The sequence below is a fragment of the Budorcas taxicolor genome, chromosome 18, assembly GCF_023091745.1.
Source record: "Budorcas taxicolor isolate Tak-1 chromosome 18, Takin1.1, whole genome shotgun sequence".
NCBI lineage: Eukaryota > Metazoa > Chordata > Mammalia > Artiodactyla > Bovidae > Budorcas > Budorcas taxicolor.
The window spans coordinates 16,964,410-16,984,407 of record NC_068927.1 but is presented as its reverse complement, the minus strand read 5'-3'; the positions used below and the strand labels follow the sequence as shown (position 1 = coordinate 16,984,407).

At 40.1% G+C, this 19,998-nt stretch overlaps 1 pseudogene; it reads right to left on the bottom strand.

Moving 5' to 3' along the window:
• Window positions 1-18,625: 18,625 nt before the first annotated feature.
• Window positions 18,626-19,743, bottom strand: LOC128063439 (branched-chain-amino-acid aminotransferase, mitochondrial-like; annotated as a pseudogene).
• Window positions 19,744-19,998: the final 255 nt, after the last annotated feature.

Below are 19,998 nucleotides of genomic sequence, written 5' to 3'. Positions count from 1 at the left end.
TAAGATCTTCTCCAGGTCTATTCATGTTTCTGCAAATGGCATTATTTCATTCTTTTTTTTTAAACTTTAATTTTTAAAAATGTTTTATTGGGGTATATCCAATTAACAATGTTGTGGTCGTTTTAGGTGAATATTGAAGGGACTCAGCCATACATATACATGTATCCATTCTCCTCCAAACCTCACTCCATCCAGAATGTCACATAACATTGTGTAGAGTTCCACATACTATACGATAGGTCCTTGTTGGTTATCCATTTTGAATATAGCAGTGTATACATATCCATCCCCAGCTCCCTAACTATCCCTTCCCCTTGCAAACATAAGCTCGCTTTCTAAGTCTGTGAGTCTCTTTCTGTTCTGTAAATAAGTTCATTTGTATCATTTTTTTTTTTAGATTTCATATATAAGGGATGTTATATGATATTTCTCCTTTTCTGTCTGACTTACTTCACTCAGTATGACCCTCCCTAGGTCTATCCATGTTGCTGCAAATGGCATTCTTTCATTCTTTTTAATGGCTGAGTAATATTCCATCACATATATGCATCACATCTTCTTTATCCACTCAGCTGCTGATAGACATTTAGGTTGCTTCCATGTCTTGGCTATTGTAACCAGTGCTGCAATAAGCATTGGGGTGAATGTATCCTTTCAAGCCATGTTTTTCTCTAAATATATGCTCAAGGGTGAGATTGCAGGATGATATTGTAGACCTATTTTTAGTCTTTTAAGGAATCTCCATACTGTTCTCTATAGTAGCTGTACCAATTTACATTCCCACCAACAGTGTAGGAAGTTTCCCTATTTGCCGCATCCTTTCTAGCATTTACTATTTGCAGCTTTTTTGATGATGGCCATTCTGTCTGGTGTGAGGTGATATCTCATTGTAGTTTTGATCTGCATTTCTCTAAAAACTAGCGATGCTATCTAAAAGTTGAGCATCATTTTATGTGTGTCTTGTTCAACTGTATGCCTTCTTTGGAGAAATGTCTCTTTAGGTTTTTTGCCCATTTTGAACTTTTTGTTTTAATTTATTTTTTGATATTGAGCTACATGAGCTGTTTGTAAATTTTGGAGGCTCATCCTTTATTCGTCACATTGATTGCAAATGTTTTCTCCCATTTCGTGGGTTGTCTTTTCATTTTGTTTATGGTTTCCTTTGGTGTGCAAAAGCTTTTGAATTTAATTAGGTCCCATTTGTTTATTTTTGTTTTTTTTTCCCATTACTCTATGAGACAGATCAAAAATATAGTGTCAACATTTATGTCAAAGAATGTTCTGTCTTTGTTTTCCTCTAAGAGTTTTATAGAATTCTGTCTTACATTTAGGTGTTTAATCCATTTTGAGTTTGTTTTTGTGTATTGCATAAAAGAATGTTCTCATTTCATTTTTTTTACATGTAGCTTTCCAGTTTCCCCAGATCCATTTATTGAAGAGACTACCTTTCCTCCATTTCATAGTCTTGCCTCTGTTGTCAAAGATTAATTGGCCATAGGTGCATGGGTTTGTTTCTGGCTTTTTTATTCTGTTACCTTGATCTATATATCTGTTTTTGTGGTAGTACCATACTGCTTTGATGACTGTAGCTTTGTAGTATAGTCTGAAGTCAGGGAGCCTGATTCCTCCAGCTCTGTTTTTCTTTCTCAAGATTGCTTTGGCTATTCGGGGTCTTTCATGTCTCCACACAAATTAAAAAAAAATTTTTTTTTTTTTCTATTTCTGTGGAAAATGGCATTGGTAATTTAACTCAAATTGTACTGAATCTATAGATAACCTTTGGTAGTTTAGCCATTTTCACAAAATTGATTCTTCCAGTTCAAGAACATAGACTATCTCTCCATCTGTCCATGTCATCTTTGATTTCTTTCATCAGTGTCTCAAAGTTTTCCAAGTATAGGTCTTTTGCCTCCTTAGGTAGGTGTATTCCTAGGTATTTTATAGCTTTTGATGCAGTTGTAAAGGGGACTGTTTCATTTCTCTTTCTGATCTTTCATTGTTAGTGCATAGACATGCAACAGGCTTCTGTGTATTAATTTTTATCCTGCTACTTGATGAGCTCTAGTGATTTTCTGTGTATAGTATCATGCCATCTGCAAACAGTTACAGTTTTACTTCTTTTTCTCCAATTTAGATTCCATTTATTTCTTTCTCTTCTCTGATTGCTTTGGCTAGGACTTCCAAAACTATGTTGAATAATAGTGGTGAGAGTGGACATCCTTGCCTTGTTCCTGGTCTTAGAGGAAATGTTTTCAGTTTTTCACCATTGAGAATAATGTTTGCTGTGGGTTTGTCATATATAGCCTTTATTACGTTGAGATAGGTTCCCTTTATACCCACTTTCTGGAGAGTTATTATTATAAATGGGTATTGAATTTTATCAAAAGCCTTTTCTATATTAAGATGATCATATGATTTTTATTCTTCAATTTGTTGATGTGATATATCACATTGTTTGATTTGTAGATACTGAAAAGTCCTTACATCCCTGGGATAAATCCCACTTGATCATGGTGTTCAGTTCAGTTCAGTCGCTCAGTCGTGTCCAACTCTTTGCGACCCCATGTCCATTGAGTTGGTGATGCCATCCAACCATTTCATCTTCTGTCATCCCCTTCTCCTCCTGCCTTCTATTTTTCCCAGCATCAGAGTCTTTTCCAGTGAGTCAGTTCTTCACATCAGGTGGCCAAAGTATTGGAGTTTCAGCTTCAGCAGCAGTCCTTCCAATGAATATTCAGGACTGATTTCCTTTAGGATGGACTGGTTGGATCTCCTTGCAGTCCAAGGGACTCTCAAGAGTCTTCTCCAACACCACAGTTCAAAAGCATCAATTCTTTGGTGCTCAGCTTTCTTTATAGCCCAAATCTCACATCCATACATGACTACTGGAAAAACCGTAGCTTTGACTATACAGACCTTTGTTGGCAAAGTAATGTCTCTGCTTTTTAATATACTGTCTAGGTTGGTCATAGCTCTTCTTCCAAGGAGCAAGCATCTTTTAATTTCATGGCTGCAGTCATCATCTGTGGGAGAAGGCAATGGCACCCCACTCCAGTACTCTTGCCTGGAAAATCCCATGGACGGAGGAGCCTGGTGGGCTGCAGTCTATGGGGTTGCGAAGAGTCAGACATGACTGAGCCACTTCACTTTCACTTTTCACTTTCATGCATTGGAGAAGGAAATGGCAACCCACTCCAGTGTTCTTGCCTGGAGAATCCCAGGGATGGGGGAGCCTGGTGGGCTGCCGTCTCTGGGGTCGCACAGAGTCGGACACGACTGAAGCGACTCAGCAGCAGCAGCAGCAGTCATCATCTGCAGTGATCTTGGAGCCCAATAAAATAAAGTCTGTCACTGTTTCCACTGTTTCCCCATCTATTTCCCGTGAAATGATGGGACCGGATGCCATGATCTTAGTTTTCTGAATGTTGAGCTTTAAGCCAACTTTTTCACTCTCCTCTTTCACCTCCATCAAGAGGCTCTTTGGTTCTTCTTTGCTTTCTGCCATAAGCGTGTTGTCATCTGTATATCTGAGGTTATTGATATTTCTCCTGGCAATCTTGGTTCCAGCTTGTGCTTCATCCAGCCCAGCGTTTCTCATGATGTACTCTGCATGTAAGTTAAATAAGCAGGGTGACAATATACAGCCTTGACATACTCCTTTCCCTATTTGGAACCAGTCTGTTGTTCCATGCCCAGTTCTAACTGTTGCTTCCTAATCTGCATATAGGTTTCTCAAGAGGCAGGTCAGGTGGTCTGGTACTCCCATCTATTTAAGAATTTTCCAGAGTTTGTTGTGGTCCACAGATTCAAAGGCTTTGGCATAGTCAATAAAGCAGATGCCTTTTTCTGGAACTTTCTTGCTTTTTCAGTGATCTAGCAGATGTTGGCAATTTGATTTCTGGTTCCTCTGCCTTTTCTAAATCCAGCTTGAACATCTGGAAGTTCGTGGTTCACGTACAGTTGAAGCCTGGCTCGGAGAATTTTGAGTATTACTTTACTAGAGTGTGAGATACTGCTATTGTGCAGTAGTGTGAGCATTCTTTGGCATTGCCTTTCTTTGGGATTGGAATGACCTTAAGATTGGACCTTTTCCAGTCCTATGGACACTCCTGAGTTTTCCAAATGTGCTGGCATATTGAGTGCAGCACTTTCACAGCATCATCTTTTAGAATTTGAAATAGCTCAATTGAAATTCCATCACCTCCACTAGCTTTGTTCGTAGTGATGCTTCCTAAGGCTCATGACTTTGCAATCTAAAATGTCTGCCTCTAGGTTGGTGATCACACCCTCATGATTATCTGGGTCATGAAGATCTTTTTTGTATAGTTTCTATAGTTCTTCTGTGTATAGAGGAAAACAATAGAATGGGAAAGTCTAGAGACCTCTTCAAGAAAATTAGAGATACCAAGGGAATATTTAATGCAAATATGGGCACAATAAAGGACAGAAATTGCATGGACTTAACAGAAGCAGAAGATATTAAGAAGAGGTGGCAAAAATACACAGAAGAACTATGCAAAAAAGATCTTCATGACCCAGATAATCACAAGGGTGTGATCACCAGCCTAGAGCCAGTTATTTTAGAATGCAAAGTCAAGTGGGCCTTAGGAAGACTCAGTAGTTGCAACTCACAGACTGGAGTTCAGGCTAAATAGTTGTGATGCACAGACTTAGTTGCTCTGCAGCATGTGAAATCTTCCCAGACCAGGGATCAAACCCATGTCCCTTGCATTGGCAGGCAGACTCTTATCCAATGCGTCATCAGGGAAGTCCTCATAGTTGATTTCTGATCTCATAAGAGTCGTGGTTGGAAAAGATACTTGATTTGATTTCAGTTTTCTTAAGCTCACTGAGGCTCACTTTTTAGCCCAGGATATGGTCAATTCTGGAGAATATTCCATGTGAACTTGAGAAGAATATGTATTCTGCTGCTTTTGGATGGAATGCTCTATAAATATCCATTAAGTCCACCTGATCTAATTTGTCATTTCTTGCCTTTGTTTACTTATTGGTTTTATGTCTGGATGATCTGTTCATTCATGAAGTAGGGTGCTAAAGTTCTCCACTATTATTGTGTTACTGTCCATTTCTCCCTTTAAGTTCTTAGTATTTGACTTATATATTGAGGTTCTCCTATGTTGAATACATATGTATTTACAATTGTTATTCTTCTTGGATTGATCCCTTGATTATTGTGTAATGTCCTTCTTTGTCTCTTGTGATAGTCTTTATTTTAAAAAGTCTATTTTGTCTTAAATGAGTACTGCTACTCTAGCTTTCTTTTGATTTCCATATGCATGGAATACTTCTTTTCCATTACCTTGCTTTCAGATTGGATGTGTCTCTAGATCTAATGTGGGTCTCTTATAGATAGCATATATATGTGTCTTGTTTTGTAACCATTTAGCCAGTCTGCTGGGACATTCAGCCAAGCCTGCCAGGACTGCTGGTTGACTTGCACCGTGGAAAGGAAGAGAGCAAGGGCCAATGACTGACCAGGCCCTCTGGCCCACACTTGCACCAGTGATGGTGGAGGACCCAGGCATGGATTAGTATGGTGGCATTCACATACCACCACCATCTCCTGGCCCTGCATTCCCTCCCCGGAAAAGGGAGTCACCCACCAATGCCCTCTGTCTCTCATCTACATGTGCCTCTCCCCTTTCCTCGGTGTCACCAGCTTTGTTCTTTTTCAGGGTTCACCTGGCCATTCAGCATCTTTTGTGATTGCATGTGAATTTTTGGCAAGCAGATTCTTATCCACTGTACCACCAGGAAAGTCCTATAATTTTTATATCAAGTGGTAAAATATCTGCTTGCAATACAGGAGACCTGGGTTCGATCCTTGGGTTGGGAAGATCCCCTGGAGAAGGGAATGACTACCCATCCTAGTATTCTTACCTGGAGAATTTCATGGACAGAGGAATCTGGTGGGCTACAGTCTATGGTGTCACAAAGAGTCAGACACAACTAAGCAACTAACACTTTCACTTATAATTTTTAATGTAGAGATATTTCACCTCTTTGGGTAAAATTATTCCTAAATATTTTATTACTTTTGATGCTATTATCAATGGGGCTGCTTTCTTTCTTTTTTTTTTTTTTTTTTTGCTTTCTTATCTTTCTTGTAGTTCATTGTTTGTGTTTAAAAATACAACTGATTTTTAAAAATATTTATTTATTTAATTAATTTATTTGGTTATGCAGGGTCTTAGTTGCAGTACGTGGGATCTTCAATATTTGTGGTAGCATGTGGGATCTAGTTTCCTGGTTAGAGATAGAAACTGGGGCCACTGCATTGGGAGCACAGAGCCACTGGATGGCCAGGGAAGTCCCCTGCAATTGATTTTTTATTTATTGAATTTTTTTGTCCTGCAACTTTATTGAATTAATTTACTAATTCTAATTGCTTTTGTTGTTGTAGTTTTAGCTATATAAGATTATGTCATCTGTAAACAGAGACAAATTTTCTTCTTCCTTTATATTTATTTTTGTTCAGTCTCTCAGTCGTGTTCAACTCTTTGTGACCCCAGGGACTGTAGTACGTCAGGCTTCCCTGTCCTTCACTGTCTCCTGGAGTTAGCTCAAACTCATGTCCATTGAATTGGTGATGCTATCCAACCATCTTATCCTCTGTCTTCCCCTTGTCCTCCTGCCTTCAATCTTTCCCAGCATCAGGGTCTTTTCCAGTGAGTCAGTTCTTCGCATCAGGTGGCCAAAGTATTGAAGTTTCAGCTTCAGCATCAGTCTTCCCAATGAATATTCAGGGTTGATTTCCTTTAGGACTGACTGATCTCCTTGCAGTCCAAAGGACTCTTAAGAGTCTTCTCCAACACCATAGTTCAAATGCATCAATTCTTTGGCGTTCAGCTTTCTTTGTGGTCCAACTCTCACATCCTTACATGACTACTGGAAAAACCACAGCTTTGGCTATATGGATCTTTGTTGGCAAAGTGATGCCTCTGCTTTTTAATGAGCTGTCTAGGTTTGTCATAGCTTTTCTTTCAAGAAACAAGTGTCTTTTAATTTCATGGCTGGAGTCACTGTTTGAAGTGATTTTAGAGCCCAAGAAAATAAAGTCTGTCACTGTTTCCATTGTTTCCCCATCTATTTGCCATGAAGTGATGGGACCCGATGCCATGACCTTCATTTGTTTTTTCTTTTTTTTTTTTGCTCTTTATTTTTTTTTTACTTTACAATACTGTATTGGTTTTGCCATACATTGACATGAATCTGCCACGTGTGTACATGAGTTTCCAATCCTGAACCCCCCTCCCCCCACCCTCCCCATATCATCTGTCTGGGTCATCCCAGTGCACCAGCCCCAAGCATCCTGTATCCTGTATTGAACCTAGACTGGTGATTTGTTTCATACATGATAGTATACATGTTTCAATGCCATTCTTCCAAGTCATCCCACCCTCTCCCTCTCCCATAGAGTCCAAAAGTCTGTTCTTTACATCTGTGTCTCTTTCGCTGTCTCACATACAGGGTTATCGTTACCATCTTTCTAAATTCCATATATATGTGTTAGTATACTGTATTGGTGTTTTTCTTTCTGGCTTACTTCACTCTATATAATCGGCTCCAGTTTCATCCACCTTATTAGAACTGATTCAAATGTATTCTTTTTAATGGCTGAGTAATACTCCATTGTGTATATGTACCACAGCTTTCTTATCCATTCCTCTGCTGATAGACATCTAGGTTGCTTCCATGTCCTGGCTATTATAAACAGTGCTGCGATGAACATTGGAGTACACATGTCTCTTTCAATTCTGGTTTCCTTGGTGTGTGTGCCCAGCAGTGGGATTGCTGGGTCATAAGGCAGTTCTATTTCCAGTTTTTTAAGGAATCTCCACACTATTCTCCATAGTGGCTGTACTAGTTTGCATTCCCACCAACAGTGTAAGAGGTTTCCCTTCTCTCCACACCCTCTCCAGCATTTATTGCTTGTAGCCTTTTGGATCGCAGCCATTTTGACTGGCATGAAATGGTACCTCATTGTGGTCTTGATTTGCATTTCTCTAATAATGAGTGATGTTGAGCATCTTTTCATGTGTTTGTTAGCCATCCGTATGTCTTCTTTGGAGAAATATCTATTTAGTTCTTTGTGAAAGGTTGTTGTTGAATCACGACACCGGGATTCTTGGCCCCCAGAGGAGAAGAATTCAATCCGGGGCCAGAGATGAGGCTTGATCGCTCAGAGCTTTCATGTAATAAAGTTTTATTAAAGTATAAAAGAGATAGAGAAAGCTTCTGACATAGGCATCAGAAGGGGGTAGAAAGAGTACCCGCTTGTTAATGTTAGCAATGAAGTTATGTACTCTCCAGTAAATCCAAAGAATGTCTGGAGGTTGTAAAGACCTCACCAGACCCACTCCCATAATTTACATTTTAAGATAACAGAATTAGCCAGAAGGTTTAATCCAGAGACTGTCCTCAGGCAGAATACATTGTTGTTATATAATCCTAAGGAATGCAGAGAAGGAAAAGAAGTTTGTCCTTTCTTCCTCCTTGAGAATCCAGACCCCTCTCTCCTTGGGGACCCCTAGACTTCTTATCAACCTGCCTAGGAAATGACTCTCTCATTCCCCCCTTTTCTTTTAGGAGAATTAAATCCTGCCACTTTCCTTCCTGAAAAGGAAAATGAAACACCTGATCACGATTGTTCTCAATTCCTAACTTTAAACTATGCAGCTCGGGAGGATCTAATGGATACCCCATTAGACAATCCTGACATGGAAATATTTAGAGATGGCAGTTCTTTTGTTCGGAATGGAAAGCGTAAAGCAGGTTATGCTGTGGTGACTGCTGAACAGGTTTTGGAAGCAAAATCTCTCCCCATCTGGATTACAATGAAGTGGGAAGTATCCTGGAGAGGACTGGGAAAATTATTTTACTCATATGCCAAAAGCTAATGGATATTCTTGCTTACAAGTTTGGGTAGATACTTTTACTGGATAGACTTGAGGCTTTTCCCAGTTGTAGTGAACAGGCTAAGAAGGTTATAAAGATTCTCTTCATCAGTGGAAGGCTTCCCGCGGTGGACATCTCCACTTCAAGGAAAGGACTTTCTTCAACTCTGTGAATACCTTCCACAACAATCACATGTGACGCCTCTCCTTCATCTGATGACATCTACCAACCCTAAAATGGACTGGTGCAATACATTGCACTTTAACTATGGAAACAATGTGACTTTTAATTTTGATTCTGATTGTTTTGTTTTTGTTGTTTACTCCCTGTATTTGTAACTGTATAACTGGATTTGTTTCTAGCCGCATGAAAGCTTTTAAGTTACAAATGGTTGCTCTAACTCCTGCTACTGCTGCAACTTCCTCCAACTACTACTTGGGGCCCCTGGATCAGATATCCTCAATATGAGGATTAGAATATGTTGCCTCACCAATTTAGGGACAACGCCCCTTCTCAGCTTGGAAGCAGTTATGGAACCAGAACGATGCCCCTTTTCCCTAGGCAACATAATTCTCCTAAAAGAAAAGGGGGAAATGAGAGAGTCATTTCCTAGGCAGGTTGATAAGAAGTCTAGGGGTCCCCAAGGAGAGAGGGGTCTGGAATTCTCAAGGAGGAAGAAAGGACAAATTTTTTTCTCCTTCTCTACTTAGGATTATATAACAACAATGTATTATGCCTGAGGACAGTCTCTGGATTAAACCTTCTGGCTAATTCTGTAAATTATGGGAAGTAGACCTGCTCTTTACAAGGATTATATAACAACAATGTATTATGTATTCTGCCTGAGGACAGTCTCTGGATTAAACCTTCTGGCTAATTCTGTTATCTTAAAATGTAAATTATGGGAGTGGGTCTGGTGAGGTCTTTACAACCTCCAGACATTCTTTGGATTTACTGGAGAGTATATAACTTCATTGCTAACACTAACAAGGGGGTACTCTTTCTACCTCCTTCTGATGCCTATGTCAGAAGCTTTCTCTATCTCTTTTATACTTTAATAAAACTTTATTACACGAAAGCTCTGAGCGATCAAGCCTCGTCTCTGGCCCCGGATTGAATTCTTCTCCTCTGGGGGCCAAGAATCCCGGTGTCGTGATTCAACAACAACTTTTCACTTTGGCCCATTTTTTGATTGGGTCACTTATTTTTCTGGAATTGAGCTGCATAAGTTGCTTGTATATTTTTAAGATTAGTTGTTTGTCAGTTGCTTCATTTGCTATTATTTTCTCCCATTCCGAAGGCTGTCTTTTCACCTTGCTTATAGTTTCCTTTGTTGTGCAGAAGCTTTTAATTTTAATTAGATCCCATTTGTTTATTTTTGCTTTTATTTCCAGTATTCTGGGGGGTGGATCATAGAGGATCCTGCTGTGATTTATGTCAGAGAGTGTTTTGCCTATGTTCTCCTCTAGGAGTTTTATGGTTTCTGGTCTTACATTTAGATCTTTAATCCATTTTGAGTTTATTTTTGTGAATGGTGTTAGAAAGTGTTCTGGTTTCATTCTTTTTACAAGTGGTTGACCAGTTTTCCCAGCACCACTTGTTAAAGAGGTTGTCTTTAATCCATTGTATATTCTTGCCTCCTTTGTCAAAGATAAGGTGTCCATAGGTGTGTGGATTTATCTCTGGGCTTTCTATTTTGTTCCATTGACCTATATTTCTGTCTTTGTGCCAGTACTATACTGTCTTGATGACTGTGGCTTTGTAGGAGAGCCTGAAGTCAGGCAGGTTGATTCCTCCAGTTCCATTCTTCTTTCTCAAGATTGTTTTGGCTATTCGAGGTTTTTTGTATTTCCAGACAAACTGTGAAATTATTTGTTCTAGCTCTGTGAAAAGTACCACTGGTAGCTTGATAGGGATTGCATTGGATCTATAGATTGCTTTGGGTAGTATACTCATTTTCACTATATTGATTCTTCCGATCCATGAACATGGTATAGTTCTCCATTTATTAGTGTCCTCTTTGATTTCTTTCATCAGTGTTTTATAGTTTTCTATATATAGGTCTTTAGTTTCTTTAGGTAGATATATTCACAAGTATTTTATTCTTTTCATTGCAATGGTGAATGGAATTGTTTCCTTGATTTCTTTTTCTACTTTCTCATTATTAGTGTATCAGAATGCAAAGGATTTCTGTGTGTTGATTTTATATCCCACAACTTTACTATATTCATTGATTAGCTCTAGTAATTTTCTGGTGGAGTCTTTAGGGTTTTCTATGTAGAGGATCATGTCATCTGCAAACAGTGAGAGTTTTACTTCTTCTTTTCCAATTTGGATTCCTTTTATTTCTTTTTCTGCTCTGATTGCTGTGGCCAAAACTTCCAGAACTATGTTGAATAGTAGCGGTGAAAGTGGGCACCCTTGTCTTGTTCCTGACTTTAGGGGAAATGCTTTCAATTTTTCACCATTGAGGATAATGTTTGCTATGGGTTTGTCATATATAGCTTTTATTATGTTGAGGTATGTTCCTTCTATTCTTGCTTTCTGGAGAGTTTTTATCATAAATGGATGTTGAAATTTGTCAAAGGCTTTCTTTGCATCTATTGAGATAATCATATGGCTTTTATTTTTCAATTTGTTAATGTGGTGAATTACATTGATTGATTTACAGATATTGAAGAACCCTTGCATCCCTGGGATAAAGCCCACTTGGTCATGGTGTATGATCTTTTTAATGTGTTGTTGGATTCTGATTGCTAGAATTTTGTTAAGGATTTTTGCATCTATGGTCATCAGTGATATTGGCCTGTAGTTCTCTTTTTTTGTGGCATCTTTGTCAGGTTTTGGTATTAGGGTGATGATGGCCTCATAGAATGATTTGGAAGTTTACCTTCCTCTGCAATTTTCTGGCAGAGTTTGAGTAGGATAGGTGTTAGCTCTTCTTTAAATTTTTGGTAGAATTCAGCTGTGAAGCCATCTGGACCTGGGCTTTTGTTTGCTGAAGATTTCTGATTACAGTTTCAATTTCCGTGCTTTTGATGGGTCTGTTAAGATTTTCTATTTCTTCCTGGTTCAGCTTTGGAAAGTTGTACTTTTCTAAGAATTTGTCCATTTCTTCCAGGTTGTCCATTTTATTGGCATATAATTGCTGATAGTAGTCTCTTATGATCCTTTGTATTTCTGTGTTGTCTGTTGTGATCTCTCCATTTTCATTTGTAATTTTATTGATTTGATTCTTCTCCCTTTGTTTCTTGATGAGTCTGGCTAATGGTTTGTCAATTTTATTTATCCTTTCAAAGAACCAGCTTTTGGCTTCGTTGATTTTTGCTATGGTCTCTTTTGTTTCTTTTGCATTTATTTCTGCCCTAATTTTTAAGATTTCTTTCCTTCTACTAACCCTGGGGTTCTCCATTTCTTCCTTTTCTAGTTGCTTTAGGTGTAGAGTTAGGTTATTCATTTGACTTTTTTCTTGTTTCTTGAGGTATGCCTGTATTGCTATGAACTTTCCCCTTAGCACTGCTTTTATAGTGTCCCACAGGTTTTGGGTTGTTGTGTTTTCATTTTCATTCATTTCTATGCATATTTTGATTTCTTTTTTTATTTCTTCTGTGATTTGTTGGTTATTCAGAAGCATGTTGTTCAGCCTCCATATGTTGGAATTTTTAATAGTTTTTCTCCTGTAATTGAGATCTAATCTTACTGCATTGTGGTCAGAAAAGATGCTTGGAATGATTTCAATTTTTTTGAATTTATCAAGGCTAGATTTATGGCCCAGGATGTGATCTATCCTGGAGAAGGTTCTGTGAGCACTTGAGAAAAAGGTGAATTTCATTGTTTTGGGGTGAAATGTCCTATAGATATCAATTAGGTCTAACTGATCTATTGTATCATTTAAAGTTTGTGTTTCTTTGTTAATTTTCTGTTTAGTTGATCTGTCCATAGGTGTGAGTCGGGTATTAAAGTCTCCCACTATTATTGTGTTATTGTTAATTTCCCCTTTCATACTTGTTAGCATTTGTCTTACATATTGCAGTGCTCCTATGTTGGGTGCATGAAGGTGAAGGTGAAGTTGCTCAGTCATGTCTGACTGTTTGCTACCCGTGGACTGTAGCCCACCAAGCTCCTCTGTCCATGAGATTCCCCAAGCAAGAATACTGGAGTGGGTTGCCATTTCCTTCTCCAGGGGATCTTCCTGACCCAGGGATCAAACCCAGGTCTCCCACATTGCAGGCAGACGCTTTAACCTCTGCACCACCAGGGAAGCCCCTATATTTATAATTGTTATATCTTCTTCTTGGATTGATCCTTTGATCATTATGTAATGGCCTTCTTTGTCTCTTTTCACAGCCTTTGTTTTAAGGTCTATTTTATCTGATATGAGTATTGCTACTCCTGCTTTCTTTTGGTCTCTATTTGCATGGAATATCTTTTTCCAGCCCTTCACTTTCAGTCTGTATGTGTCCCTTGTTTTGAGGAGGGTCTCTTATAGACAACATATATAGGGGTCTTGTTTTTGTATCCATTCAGCCAGTCTTTGTCTTTTGGTTGGGGCATTCAATCCATTTACGTTTAAGGTAATTATTGATAAGTATGATCCCGTTGCCATTTACTTTATTGTTTGGGGTTCGGGTTTATACACCCTTTTTGTGTTTCCTGTCTAGAGAATATCCTTTAGCATTTGTTGGAGAGCTGATTTGGTGGTGCTGAATTCTCTCAGCTTTTGCTTGTCTGTAAAGCTTTTGATTTCTCCTTAATATTTGAATGAGATGCTTGCTGGGTACAGTAATCTGGACTGTAGGTTATTTCCTTTCATCACTTTAAGTATGTCTTGCCATTCCCTCCTGGCCTGAGGAGTTTCTATTGAAAGATCAGCTGTTATCCCTATCGGAATCCCCTTGTGTGTTATTTGTTTTTTTTTCCCTTGCTGCTTTTAATATTTGTTCTTTGTGTTTGATCTTTGTTAATTTGATTAATATGTGTCTTGGGGTGTTTTGCCTTAGGTTTATCCTGTTTGGGACTCTCTGGGTTTCTTGGACTTGGGTGATTATTTCCTTCCCCATTTTAGGGAAGTTTTCAACTATTATCTTCTCAAGTATTTCTCATGGTCTTTCTTTTTGTCTTCTTCTTCTGGGACTCCTATAATTTGAATGTTGTAGGGTTTCATATTGTCCTGGAGGTCTCTGAGATTGTCCTCATTTCTTTTAATTCATTTTTCTTTTTTCCTCTCTGATTCACTTATTTCTGCCATTCTATCATCTATTTCACTAATCCTATCTTCTGCCTCCATTATTCTACTATTTGTTGCCTCCAGAGTGTTTCTGATCTCATTTATTGCATTATTCATTATATATTGACTCTTTTTTATTTCTTCTAGATGACCTTCATTTTTTGAATGTTGCATTTTCAGCCAGCCTTTTCACTCTCCTCTTTCACCTTCATCAAGGGGCTCTTTAGTTCCTGTTTGCTTTCTGCCATTAGGGTAGTGTCATCTGCATATCTGAGGTTGGTGACATTTCTCCTGGCAATCATGATTCCAGTTTGTACTTCATTCAGCCTGGCATTTCACATGATGTTACATACCTTATTAAGTTTATATTATATATGTTAACTTCTCTTCATATAAGTTAAATAAGCAGGGTGGCAATATAGAGCCTTGATGTACTCCTTTCTCAGTTTTGAACCAGTCTGTTGTTCTTTGTCCAGTTCCAGCTGCTGTTTCTTGACCTGCCTACAGGTTTCTCAGGAGGCAGGTTAGGTGGTCTGTTATTCCCATCTCTTTAAGAATTTTCCAAAAATAATTTCTATTTATGTAGTCTATATATCTTTTTCTCATTTAATTGCGCTGATTAGGAATTCCAGTACCATGTTGAATAGAAGTGGTGAGAGCGGGCACACTTGTCTTGGCCTGATCGTAGGGGAAAAGCTTTTAGCTTTTCACTGTTGAGTATGATATTAGCTAGTTTTGATGCAGATGGCAGATTAGAAGAATGTACTATCATCTTCTGTGAAAACAACAAAATCGCAACTAGCTGGTGAACCGTGGGCAGGATTATGTTGCAACCCACCAAAAAAAGATACCCCATGTCTAAGGACAAAGGAGAAGCCACAATAAGATGGTAGGAGGGCTGCAATTACATTAAAATCATACCTGCCCATACCTGCCAGAGACTCTCAGAGGGGACAGATAAAAAACTTGTGCTCACCAGTACCCAGGGAAAAGGATCAGTGACCCCCACAAGAGACTGAAACAGACCTGCCTCTGAATGTGTGAGGGTTTGCCACAGAGGCATGGGTCATCAGTGGCCTGCTGCAGGGATGGGCACAGGCAGCAGTAGTCTTGGGATGCATGGAGTGGTGGCATAAGTCCTCTTGGAAGAGGTCACCATTAGCCCTACCATAGAGCCACTGAGTGAGTGACCCACAAACTGGAGAACAATTATACCAAAGAAGTTCTTGCATGGTTGTGAAGGTTCTAGGCCCCACATAAGACTTCCCAAACTAGGGCAAAGGGACTGGGAATCCCGTTTTGAAGGTCAGTGGGATTTGGTTACAGAACTTTCACAGGATTGGGGAAAACAGAGACTTTTGGAGGACACAAACAAAACTTTGTGTGCACGAGGACCCAGGGGAAAGAGGAACGACAAAAGTCCATATAGTTAAGCTATAGTTTTTCCAGTAGTCATGTATGAATGTGAGAGTTGGACCATAAAGATGGCTGAGCACAGAAAAATAGATGCTTTCAAGCTGTGGTGCTGGAGAATACTCTTGAGAGTCCCTTGGACAACAAGGAGATCAAACCAGCAATCCTTAAAGGAAATCAACCCTGAATATTCATTGGAAAGGCTGATGCTATAGCTGAAACTCCAATACTTTGGCTATCTGATGCAAAAAGCTGACCCATTGGAAAAGACCCTGATGCTTGGAAAGATCGAAGGCAGGAGAAGGGGATGACAGAGGATGTGATGGTTGGATGGCATCATTGACTCAATGGACATGAGCTTGAGTAAACTCTGGGAGCTAGTGAAGGACAGGGAAGCCTGGCGTTCTGCAGTCTCTGGGGTCACAAAGAGTCAGACAGAACTGAGTGGTTGAACAATAACGGAAACAAAGTTATTAGCTATGGGCTTATCATAGCTAATTATTATTAGCTTTTATTATTATTATAACTTTATTATTATTATGCCTAATAATATACCTCAAAAGGCCTAATTAGGCCTTTATTATTATTATACCTAATTTGTTGAGAGTTTATCATGAAAGGATGATGAATTTTGGCAAATGCCTTTTCTGCATCTGAGATGATCATATGATTTTCCTCCTTGAATCTGTTAAAGTGGTGTATCAGCATTATTGATTTGTATATGTTGAATCTCAGGGTTAAATTCCACTTGAGCATCACCATATAATCCTTTTACTATGCTGTTGAATTCATAGTCCTAATATTTTGCTGAGGATTTTTACATCTATGATTTTCAGGGATATTGTTCTGTTATTTTCTAGTTTTCCTTTCTTGTTTTGATGTCAGGGTAATGTTGGCCTTCTAAAATAAGTTTAGAAGTATTCCTTTGCCTTCAGTTTTTTGCAAGAATTTGAGAATGACTGGAATTAATTCTTTAAATGTTTGGTAGAATTCACTAATGAAACCATCTCATCTTAAGCTTTTCTATTTGGGAAGTTTTTAAAATTACTAATTCAACCTTCATGCTTGTTACTGGTTTGTTCAAATTTTTAATTTCTTCATGATTCAGTCTAGGCCTTGAACTGACAGAATCAATTTTACTTTTCCTAAGAAAGTGAAAGTCGCTCAGTTGCTCATGACTGTTTGTGACCCCATGGACTACACAGCCCATGGAATTCTCTAGGCCAGAATACTGGAGTGTGTAGCCTTTCCCTTCTCCAGGGGATCTTCCCAACCCAGGAATTGAACCGGGATCTCCTGCATTGCAGGTGGATTTTTTACCAACTGAGCTATTGGGGAATGTTGAAGTTTGTTTGCTTTCTCACAGTCTTGCAGAGTTGGGCCAGCTTTCTGCATTTACACACAAGCTTTCTGCCAATGCTTGTACTTGCCACCTCAGGGGCAGACACAGGATGCTGGTTGCAAGGCAGAAGACTGTATGGGTGAGGTGTGGAGAGTGTTGGCAATGGCTTGGGCCAGTTGGGGGGATCTGCTGGTAAGGCCTCTTCGGAGGTTTGTGGGTGATCCTCTAACAGAGTCTACAAAACAGAAGAATTCACATCTCTTTGATGCATTCCAAGCACTGCCTACTGTGTTCCCAGCCTCTCCCCACTCTTAGCTGTGTAACTGCCCTCATATTCTGGATAGGGTCAGAAAGAAGTGGGCCTCTTTGGGAGTGTCCTTCACAGCTTGGGGAGAAACTGGTCACTCATTCACCTGCTCTCATTTGCTGCTGTGAAAGAAATTCCAGCCCTAGGAGGTCTCTTTTGCCTCTGAGATGTGCTACACTGAGGGAAGAATGGCACAAATAATGTAAAACTGCTTTTTTGGTCCTCTTTAGTGTGTCCAGTCTTGGATTTGCTTTTTGCTCCAAGGATGTGCTAGAACTTCTTCACTGGACTCCTGGACTTCCACAAAGATACCCTCACTTATGTGTGTTGTCAAAACTAGTGTTCTTTGAAGGGAGGATGGTAGAAAACTCCTATTTCACCATTTTGTTGCTGCTACCCCTTTGGTTTATTCCACTGAATGGTTTTTGTATGTTGAATATCTGAGAATTAATCTGAGAATAAATCTCATTTGGGTCATGACATATAAACCTTTCAATATGTTGCTAAATTTGGTTTGCTAGTATTTTGTGAAGGATGAAAGGAGTGAAGTGCAAGTGTTAGTAGCTTAGTTGTGTCCAACTCTTTGTGACTCCATGGACTGTAGCCCACCAGGCTCCTCTGTTCATAGAATCCTCCAGGCAAGAGAACTGGAGTGGGTAGTCATTCCCTTCTCCAGGGGATCTACCTGACCCAGGGATCAAACCCAGGTCTCAGATTCTTAACTATCTGAGCCACCAGGGAAGCTTTTTGGATTTTAATGTATCAGTGGAAGGAAGGAATGCAAGTACAGCAGTGAAGACTGAAGAACAAAAATTTAAGTTAGAAAGTTGGAAGAACAGTTTCATGTATTGTTATTTCATATTCTAACAATAATTTCATATTCTAACAATAATTATCTACAATAATTAATTGTAATTAAATATTATACAAATGTTATAGAACAGTTTGAATTGCACTTTCCCTCAAAAGAAAATCCCCATACAGGAAAATCATGGATCTGGAATCAGTTTATTTCATTGAAAGACATTTTAAATTCTAACCATTACTCTCTTGGATAAACTGTCAGATCTAGCTATTTATTAGGATTGAATATGAATTTCTTTTCTTGTTCCTTGGCTTTTTTTTTTTTTTTTTTTCAAAATTGCAGCTAAAGGAAAAAAAATCAATGGCAGCCCTGGGGAGATCCGGCCTGAAAACAGAGATGCAGATTTGGGCTCAAGGTGTTTCCTAAATGTCTTGACCCAACAATCCTTGACCACACAGTATGGAGCAGAGGGCAGTACAGGTCCCCAAGGCCTGAGCGGCAGGGCTAGAGGCTAAGACGCCTGGGTCAGGCTCTTATGACTTTGGGAGTGTAATGTAGGGGAGGCAGAGACCCAGTTTCCTCTGTCTTTTATTTCATATCACTTCAGGTGAGTCATTGGTATGGAGGTGAAGGTCCAACTGGGGTGGCTGCTACAGGTTGGTGGTCCCTGGAGTGAGTGGCTCGGCATAGCCTGCAGCATTGCACCAGGAGCACCCTTTTGTGGGCTTTTGATGCATACTGGATCGCCTTCAGCTCCTTGTAGAAGCGCAGGATAAGTTCAGCCCCATTTTCCTTAGTGGGAATGTGGAAATGCTTGCCTTGGTGCAGGATTCAATGCACGTGGCAGACCTGACAAGTAGTTCCTGAACCATAGACTCCTCGAAACTGACAGTCCTCCAGCGCCCGCAAGAACACATTCATGGTGATCTTACACTCCACCACCCGGAATTCATCCCAGGTCTGAGCCAGGTCCAGCAGACTCTGTTGGACTAGTCAAGGCAGGATGACACGGTCCAGTGAAGGGGTCACCAGTTCCAGCGCCCTATTGTCGTGGGTCCAGAAGACGAAGATGTTCTTGGTGCCCACCTCGGTGAATTGGAGGTCAGACCCATAGCCAGAGGACCTGTTCGCAGCCCTTCTTTTGTGCCTCCTGCTGCACGAACACGGTGGGCGCTTAATTTTCCCTCAGCTTGCAGTCGCCCACCCCACCTACCCAGGCTCAGATGAAGGATGGATCCTCCAGGAGGGAGATAGGGCTCAAGGCATATCCAGGGAAGATTGCAGACACGTAGCGAGGGCTACCACGCCCTCAGGAACCCAGTCCTTGTCTTTCACCAGCCGGCGGATGCACTCCAACAACTCAGCTTTGTCAAAACTGCAGGCGGAGGCGCAGAGCTGAACACAGCATGAGTTCCATGCTGAGCCAAGGTCGGAAGAGGCCTACGCGCTGGTCCTCCGCCTTTGAATGCCTTCAGGTCTTCGAAGAGCTGCAGGGAGTAGTGGAGAGCTGGGCGGGCGGAGAGAAGAGTGAGGTTTTGCAAGGGCTGGATTTGGGGCTGACTCCAGCTCGTCTCCCTGTTCCGTCCCACCATCAGCATGTGATCGGTGAACGCCTTCCTGAACAGCAGGGGCTGGCTGGGGTCAGGCTTTTTTTGAGGCTCCTATGTCATTTCCAGCAGCCCGTTAGCAGCCTTGAAGCTGGATGAGGCATACCGTCTGGGACCACACAGAAGCCAAAGAACAGGGAGAAAATTTGGGGTCCAAATCTCTCTCCCTTCATCCGCTGTAAAGCCTCGTGCTCCTTTCTGAGGGGGCTCCTCCTCCTCCGAATATGATGTATGAAACTACATCATCAGTTCATCTTGGATAAAGGGTAAGAATGAATCATGAATTCACTAAAATTGCTTTAAAATCTATTCTTCCATCACCATTAACATAGTTTAATGGTTTAAGATAATTTTCCTGCCACAAGAACCCAGAGACGG